This window comes from Nicotiana attenuata, unplaced genomic scaffold (assembly GCF_001879085.1).
Source record: "Nicotiana attenuata strain UT unplaced genomic scaffold, NIATTr2, whole genome shotgun sequence".
NCBI classification, from domain to species: domain Eukaryota; kingdom Viridiplantae; phylum Streptophyta; class Magnoliopsida; order Solanales; family Solanaceae; genus Nicotiana; species Nicotiana attenuata.
This window is the reverse complement of record NW_017673465.1, coordinates 48091-56498: the sequence shown is the minus strand read 5'-3', so window position 1 is coordinate 56498 and position 8408 is coordinate 48091.

Genomic DNA, 8408 nt, shown 5'->3' with positions numbered 1-8408 from the left:
TTTCCATCACCTCAGCAAATTCCTTGTACATTGCTTCATTGGTATCCCCAAAGATAATGCCATCCACATACACTTGCACAATCAGAATATTCTTTCCTCTGCTCCTTAGAAATAGAGTGTTATCCACCTTTCCTCTTACAAAGTTGTTGGCAAAGAGGAATTTTTAGAGCCTTTCATACCAAGCTCTTGGAGCATGTTTCAGTTCATAAAGAGTTTTATCCAGTTTGAACACATAGTCAGGAAATTTTTCACTTTCAGATCCATGAGGTTGTTTGACAAACACTTCTTTCTTTAGGTAATCATTCAAAAAGGAACTCTTTACATCCAACTAGTATAAAGTGAACTCCATGTGGGCAGCAAAGGCTATCAGCATTTTTATAGCTTCCATTCTAGCTACAGGTGCAAACGTCTCATCATAGTCAATGCCTTCCTCTTGATTGTATCCCTGAACCACCAGTATAGCCTTGTTCCTTGTGATATTTCCTTGTTCATCCAACTTGTTTCTGAACACCCATCTGGTACCTACGACAGTTCTATTCTTGGGTTTCTGTACCAGGTGCAAGACCTTGCTTCGCTCAAACTGATTTAGCTCCTCTTGCATGGCTATGATCCAGTCTGGATCCTTTAGAGCTTCTCGGTTTGCACCCCTACATTTGGATCAGAGATGATATTCTCAAGAGGATGTGAGCTTTGATGCTTCCATGGTCTGATATGTATACCCAGAGAAGATTCACCCGAGGAGTGGCCATAAGGAGCAGGTTCAGTAAGTGTGGCTTCATTAGTCTGGTCAGCAATTAGAGTAGTTCTTTCTTCTTCTTGTTCCTTATGATCACTGTCAATTTCCTTGTGTTTTTCATATCCATCTTCATCAGATTCCTTTGTATCTCCATCACTAGTGAATCCTATGTCATAATCTTCATTCTGCAGACCTTTCTCAGCCAAATTGTTAGATTCATCACAAATAACATAAATATTTTCTTCCATACACATAGTTCTTTCATTAAAAACCTTATAGGCCTTACTATGTGGAGAGTAACCCAAGAAAATTCCCTCATCACTTCTTACATCAAAATTACCTAGAGTTTCTTTCCCATTATTATGCACAAAACATTTGCACCCAAAGTCTCTCAAGTGAGTGATGTTAGGTTTTCTTCCTCGAAGTAACTCATAGGGAGTTTTCTCAAGAATGGGTTTGACCATGCATCTATTTAGCAGGTAGCAACCAGTATTGATTGCCTTAGCCTAGAAATTCTTAGGCAATCCACTAACAATCAACATGGTCCTCCCCATGTCTTCTAAGGATCTATTCTTTCTTTCTACAACCCTATTTTGTTGTGGAGTTCTAGGTGCAAAGAAATTATGGTCAATGCCATGTGAGCCACAGAACTCAAGGAATTTTGAAATTTCAAATTCAATTCCACGGTGATTTCTTATGCTTAAAACATTGCATCCTAGCTTTTGTTGAATCATTCTAACAAATACACAGATAACATCAAAGGTTTCATCTTTGGATCCCAAAGACAAAGTCCAGGTATACCTGGAGAAGTCATCAACAATCACAAACATATAACTCTTACCTTCTCTCCTCCTTATTCTCATCGGTCCACATAGGTCCGTGTAAAGGAGTTCCAGAGGTTTAGAAGTACTTACAAACTTTTTAGATTTAAAGGATGACCTAACATGTTTCCCTCTAACACATGCATCACATACCTTGTCAGAGGTGAACTCAACTTTAGGTAGCCCAAGGACCAAGTCCTTTGCTGCCAACTTGTTGAGTTGAGAGAGATTGGCATGTCCCAGTCTTCTATGCCATAGCAGTAGATCATCTTCCACTGCACTCAAGTATGTGTGCTCACTCTAGGGAAGTGTCATAATCGATATCTTGTTGACATTGTTATGTCTCTTACCCTTTAACAAAATTTCATCAATATCAAGCTTGGTGATAGTGCAAATTTTGAAATTAAATTTTATCTCATTTCCTTTGTCGCGCAATTGAGAGATGCTAAGAAGATTGTGTTTAAGACCTACCGCATAATACACGTCTTGTAACGACCCGACCGGTCGTTTTGAGCATTTGCACTTTGCTCGCCAATTCTCGGGCATGGCTAGTCCCGTATGATGTATTACGACTCATGTAAATCGTTGGTTTTGGTTTTCAAGTTAATCGGAATAGATATGGAAGGATGATTCTCAGCTCGAAGCTTTAAATTTGAAAGGTTTGACTCAGTCTTGACTTTTTAGTATTCGATCTCGGATTTGAATTTTTATGATTTGGTTAGCTTCGTCGGGTGATTTTGGACTTAGGAGCGTGTTCGGAATGTATTTTGGAGGTCCGTGGTAGATTTAGACTTGAATTGGCGAAATTGGAATTTTAGTGTTTTTCGGTTGGTAGTGGTAATCTTGATATCGGGGTCGGAATGGAATTTTTGAAGTTGGAGTAGGCCCGTTGTGTCATTTGTGACGTCTGTGCAAAATTTTAGGTCATTCGGACGAGGTTTGATAGACTTTTTGATCATTTGTGGAATTCGGAAGTTTTGGAATCCTTAGGCTTGAATCCAAGGGTAATTCGATGTTTCGGCATTGTTTTGAGTGTTTCGAGGATTGGTACAAGTTTGAATAGGGGTATATGACTTGTTGGCGTGTTTGGTTGAGGTACCGAGGGCCTCAGGATGATTTCGGAAGGTTGTCGGAAAGTTTTGACTAGAATTGGGGTAGCTGAAGCTGCTGCGTTCTGTCATAACCGCACCTGCGGATTGGGAACCACAGGTGCGAGCCGCAGAAGCGACATGGTCGTAGGAGCGGCAGTTAGACCGCATCTGCGATCCGCAGGTGTGAGACCTGGGGCGCAGGTGCGGTGCCTGGGGGCTTTACCGCAGATGCGGTTAAGATGACCGCAGGTGCGATATTTTTCCCGCAGGTGCGAAAATCGCTTGGCAGAAAGTATATAAATCCCCCTTCGCGAAATTTGGGTTGTTTCCACCATTTTTATCCAGAGTTGAAGCTTTTTGGAGGGGTATTGAAGAGGGAATCAAGGGGGTTTTCATTGAGGTGAGTTTCTTGAACCATAAAACTCGATTCTATGTTGATTTTCAGTTGTTTAAGCATGAAATTTATGAGATTAAGGGTGAAAAATTGGGAAGTTAGGGCTTGAAATTGGAGAGGTAAAATTGGAGATTTGAGGGGCCATTTCAGGTCCGATTTTGATGTTCTTGGTATGCATGGACTCGTGGGAGGATAAGGATTCTATTGATGTGATTTTTATCGAATTCCGAGACGTGGGCTCGAGGGTCGGGTTTGGCCAATTTCGGAAATTTTGATGTAATTTGATTATTTTCGCGTGGGCTTTGTTCCTTTAGCCTATTTTGATGTTATGATTCTGATTTTGGATAGATTCGGGGCGAGTTGAGGCCGAGTCGAGAGGCAAAGGCATCGCGGGCTAGAGTGTGGACCGATTTGAGGTAAGTAATGATTGTAAATGTTGTCCTGAGGGTATGAAACCCCGGATTTCACATCGTTTCACTATTTGAGGTAACGCACATGCTAGATGACGAGCGTGGGGTCGTGCACAGTTGGGGATCGTGACTTGGTCCGTCCTGTACGACTATTAAGTCGCGTATTTGATTGAAAACTGTTTGATATTATTATATTTCGGAAAGTATTACTATGTTTGGGGTTGAACGCCGTGTTTGGGCCTTGTGCCGACTGTTGGACCCTTAGGGGCTTTTTACTAGTGTTTCCTTACTGTTTTTGGTAATATTTACACTCAGTCATGCTATGCTTTCATTGATTTCATAACTCGGGTTTATTTACTCCTTTCGATTTTATAAATGATATTTTGAGCCGAGTACCTATTTTACTATTAGGCCGAGGGGCTTGAGTGAGTTCTGACAGAGTGAGGCCGAGGGCCTGTATTGTGAGGATATTATGGGATCGGGTTGAACGCCGCAGCAAGTTGTTACTGATTCATGATATTGTGAGGCCGAGGGCCTGACTAATTTATGCCACGAGATGGCTTGTTATAGCGCTTGGGCTGTAGGAGCCCCTCCGGAGTCTGTACACCCCCAGTGAGCGCAGGTACCTAGTGTGAGTGATGTGATATTGCCCGAAGGGCTGTTGTTGTTTCATGTTATTGCCCGAGGGGTTGATTACGAGCGATTGTGAGGTAGCCTGAGGGCTGGTTCTGTTGATATTTTTGCCCGAGGGGCGGTTTATGGTACATGTCTTGCCCGAGGGGCTGTTTACGTTTCTATCATTTTGACTCACTATGGTTGTAACTCTTAGGCTCAGTTTTTTTGACTCTTGTATAAGTACCTTAAATTGTATGATTTTAACTTTGCTTAACTACTTTGACTAGAGTGACATGATGAAACCAATCCTGAGTGAGTTATGTGCCATGTGTGTGCAAGGATTTGTTATATTCTGTGCATTGCATTTGATTCCTAGAACTTGCCCTGTGTGTTTGCAAAGCGAAATAGTAGTTTTATTCAGTCTTGGAAGTGATATAGGCGTTTCTTTATTGAGCCAGATATGTATATTTTACCCACCTAATTGTTGTATCGTAGTTAACCCCTTTGAGCCTGTAATCCTGTTTCTTTGGCAACCACATTACAAGCCTTACCCATTTGTTTGTATTAACTATCTAGTTGAACCATTGTAACCTCTCATGAGCACTTGAATTATTTATGAACTTTGTAAAAGTTAAAGTGTGGGGTGGTGGGTTTGGCTTTTGAGTGGAACTAATGAAATAAGGAGAAAGGTGCACTGTTTTGAAAAAGTAAGAGCCACTTGAATTAAAAAAAAATAGTTGTATTGCTGTGAAAGAAAAAGTATTCCTTAATAAGTGGTGGCTCTTGGTGTAATTGTGATTAAAGAAGTATGGGGTAATATACATTGATGTGAAGGTGGAATTTGGTTTGACATAAGTATGGGGTTTGAATGTTAAAGTATATGTATTAAAGTGCTTAGGGAGGTGTAGTCACTCTTATATCTAAATGTATCATACCCGTCCCGTAGCTTACATTACAACCAAATAAAGTCCTAATTGATCCTAGATTTAATGAGCTCGATTAGTGGAGTAGTACACTACGGGCAAGCCTACGGTGCATCTTTTGTGGCATATGAATGTTATTTCTGAGAGTGAGTGAATTCTTTCTATCTTGAGTTCCTAAGTGTTCTTTAATTTTATTGTGTGGAACTACTCTCTTTTGTTGTGTGAGGGCACTTGATTCATGAAGGAAAGGTAATGTCAGTGACCTCTATGTTAGAGTAAGTAGGTGAGTTGTGAATAATGCGAGGTACTTGTGATTCAAATCTTGAGGTGAAGATGCTACGCTTTTGTGCTTAGTCTATTTTAAATACTCTTGGTGTGATGAGTTAGGAGAATTATTTAAAAAGGTCGTGACTATAACAAAGTGTAGTTTGATTGCTCGAGGACGAGCAATGGTTTAAGTGTGGGGTGTTGATGATAGGCTATAATTGCGTATTTTAGTCGATTTTTACACTCTAATTTACTGCACTTTAGTTGAGTTTGCGCTTTAATCGCTAGTATTTTGCACTAACAGTGTGTCTTATGCCTTGTAGGAGTGATTCCGAGCTATATAGATGTTATGGAATGAATTCAAGTGATTTGGAGCTTTGAAGTCTGAGTAAAAGCCCAAGTAATTAAGTCGGGATCGTATTCGGGGATCAACGGATGATAGAGCAACAAAACGAAGAATCGAGTAGGCATATTGCGCACTGTCTGGTAAAATACACATAACTTTTTGCTCACAACTCCATTTGGGCTCCACAATATATGGTTGGAAATGGAACAGGGTGAAAAACACGGTCGAAACTGCAACCACGGACCTGAGGCAGGCTGAGGCAGTATACCTGCCATATACCGCGGTCATACCGCGGTTTAACCGCAGCCGCGACGTCCAGACGTGAAAAAAATTGTCCTTTTTTGCTTAGGAGAAGGTATAATAGTTTGGGCCCGACCCTACTTGGTATATATACATGGAAAAACGGTATTTTTGAAGGCTGGACATATTTTTTGACACAGATTCGACCTAAGGAGGCAGAGACACAATAGGAGCAAGGCGGGGAATTCTTCTATGAGTTTTTATTTCCTCTTCCTATTTTTCATTGTTGGTTATGACTTTTAGTATTGTAGTTTTACATACTATTATGAATAGCTAATTTGTTATCTAGGGTTTTGATGGAACCTTTTGTAGGATAAATTCTTGTTATGTTTTTATATAATTGAGCCGTTGTATTTTCTCTATTTGTTCAACTATATTATTCTTGTGATTTATTGAAGGGCCCTCAATTAGCTGTGCCTATTTAGTATGTATTACTCGGGAGAGAGTGCATATTTAGGTAGTTGTTGAACAATATCACTCCCAACGTATGTGAGGAATCAATTACCAAGGGTTTAAATGTGGGATTAGGGATTTCGAAACCTTGGGTGCGATCTAAGTGAGCTGTAACAAAAGCCAGCTAGCGTAACTTGGGAGAGTATGTCTAGTAAATTGTAGTAATTACTCGGGAGATAATTACAACACGCAGAGCGCTCATGATCGGTAGAGAATACTTAGGCGAAATTATAGAAGACATAGCGGAAAGGATTCCGACAATTGGGGAAATCATAACTCTAGACCTCCTTAATCTTTTCTCCAACCTGTAGTATCTTTAGTGTTAATTTATTATTTTAATTTGTTAGTTAGTTAGTTAAACACAAGAATCTTAATATCTATAAGTTATGAATTATTCAAGCTTGTATTCTTGGTGATAGTGAACAACTGAGCTAAGCCTTAGTTCTCTGTGGGATTCGACTCCGGACTTGTAAATCGGATTATATTTGCAACGACCGCTTAGTCCTTTTTATAAGGCGTAGTTGGGCGTGATCATTACGATATAAGTTCAGACTCAGGAAGATTTAGTGATTGCGTGATGTCTATGACGGTGGAAGGGTGTGAAGAGATGTTAGTTTGAGGTGTAGCAGGTGGGTTATCTCTTGCGGAGTGTCCTGAAGTTTGTGTGATCCTTTTGTTGTTTGTGGGAAGATCTCTTGTACCAGTGAGATATATGTGTTGCAATTTGAATTTGGATCGCTTAAAAGGGTGGGCTTGACTGTTATGAGGGTGAATGCGAGATTTGTAGAATATTTGAAGTACTAGATGGCTTGTGTTGCACCAGCTTATGAAGGGTTGAGTTTAATCTTACTATGGTATTATGGCGGTATTGGAGTATAGGCATCGTGAGTTATTGTGTGTTTTGATCTATGGCTTTGAGCCAAGTAGGGGAGTCTGCTATCGATCAGTTGATTGCACGGTTATGTGCTATGATAGTTCCAATTCGAGACATGCTGGTGAATCAGTTATGGCTTACGGAGGTCAAGATCGAGGATAACTCGAGTAAAGGAAATTTTGAATAGGAGTTGTGTTATGCTTTATGGGTGTATAAGAATCATGGAATGACTTGAGTTGTTATTGGTCAAGGATGAAATGTGCATGGAGCAGGAAATTATTTGGTCATATTAAGGTGGGGTTACATTCCGGGGTGTTGGAGTGCTGATGGAGCACAGGTCGTTCGGCCCGTTTGATCAGTCTAATTGAGGCTTGAGCAGAGTGGATGACTCCCGAGAATGGTTTGAAGGGTTCAAGATTTACATGTAGTAAATTTGGGGATCTTCAGGAGGTGTATTTGGTTGGAAACTGAGGTTTGCATCGGAGGGTGTCAAAACTTGTGACATTTTTGTATCATTGTGGATTCTACATATCAATATCGGAAAGGTGAAGGTAATGGCTTTAGATTCGTAGGAAGTCGCTTCAGGGTAAGTATTCAGAATATGGTGCTCTTGGGAATATTTGAGAGAGTATTCAACGGCTTATGAGCCTTAGACGGTGTGGTTTTATGCTTGGGTCTCGTGTGGTGAGAATGGGTTGAGGACTGCGGTATCATAGCAAGGAGAAGTAGCAATTCGAAGGTAAATCAGAAGAAGCTTGGGATAAATAGGACAGCTTGGTAGTAGGTCGGATCGGCACGATAAGGGATATGATTAGTTCTTTGGGTGCTTATAGGGTAATGAGCTTCTACAGGTGTCTCGGGGCAATGCTCTTGGGTTTGTGGTGACCTGCGTAGTTTGGATGAGCTAAAAGGATTCAGTCATGACGGTTTGGTTTTGTGCAAATGGAATTTGGAGAGTTCTTGATGGTTTCTACCACGGTTAGAGATGTTCATTTTCTACTGGCGTGAGGAGCATGCGATGTATAGTGATTTTCTTCTAGATGAGATCACATGGAAAGTTCTTGGCTAGTTGGGTACGTAGTTGTTTATGGATCAGAGTGGATTATGAAGTCTTCATATTTGACATAGGATGGCATGGTATATGCGGTATGTTGTGTAGGGTTGAGATTGCATGTGTA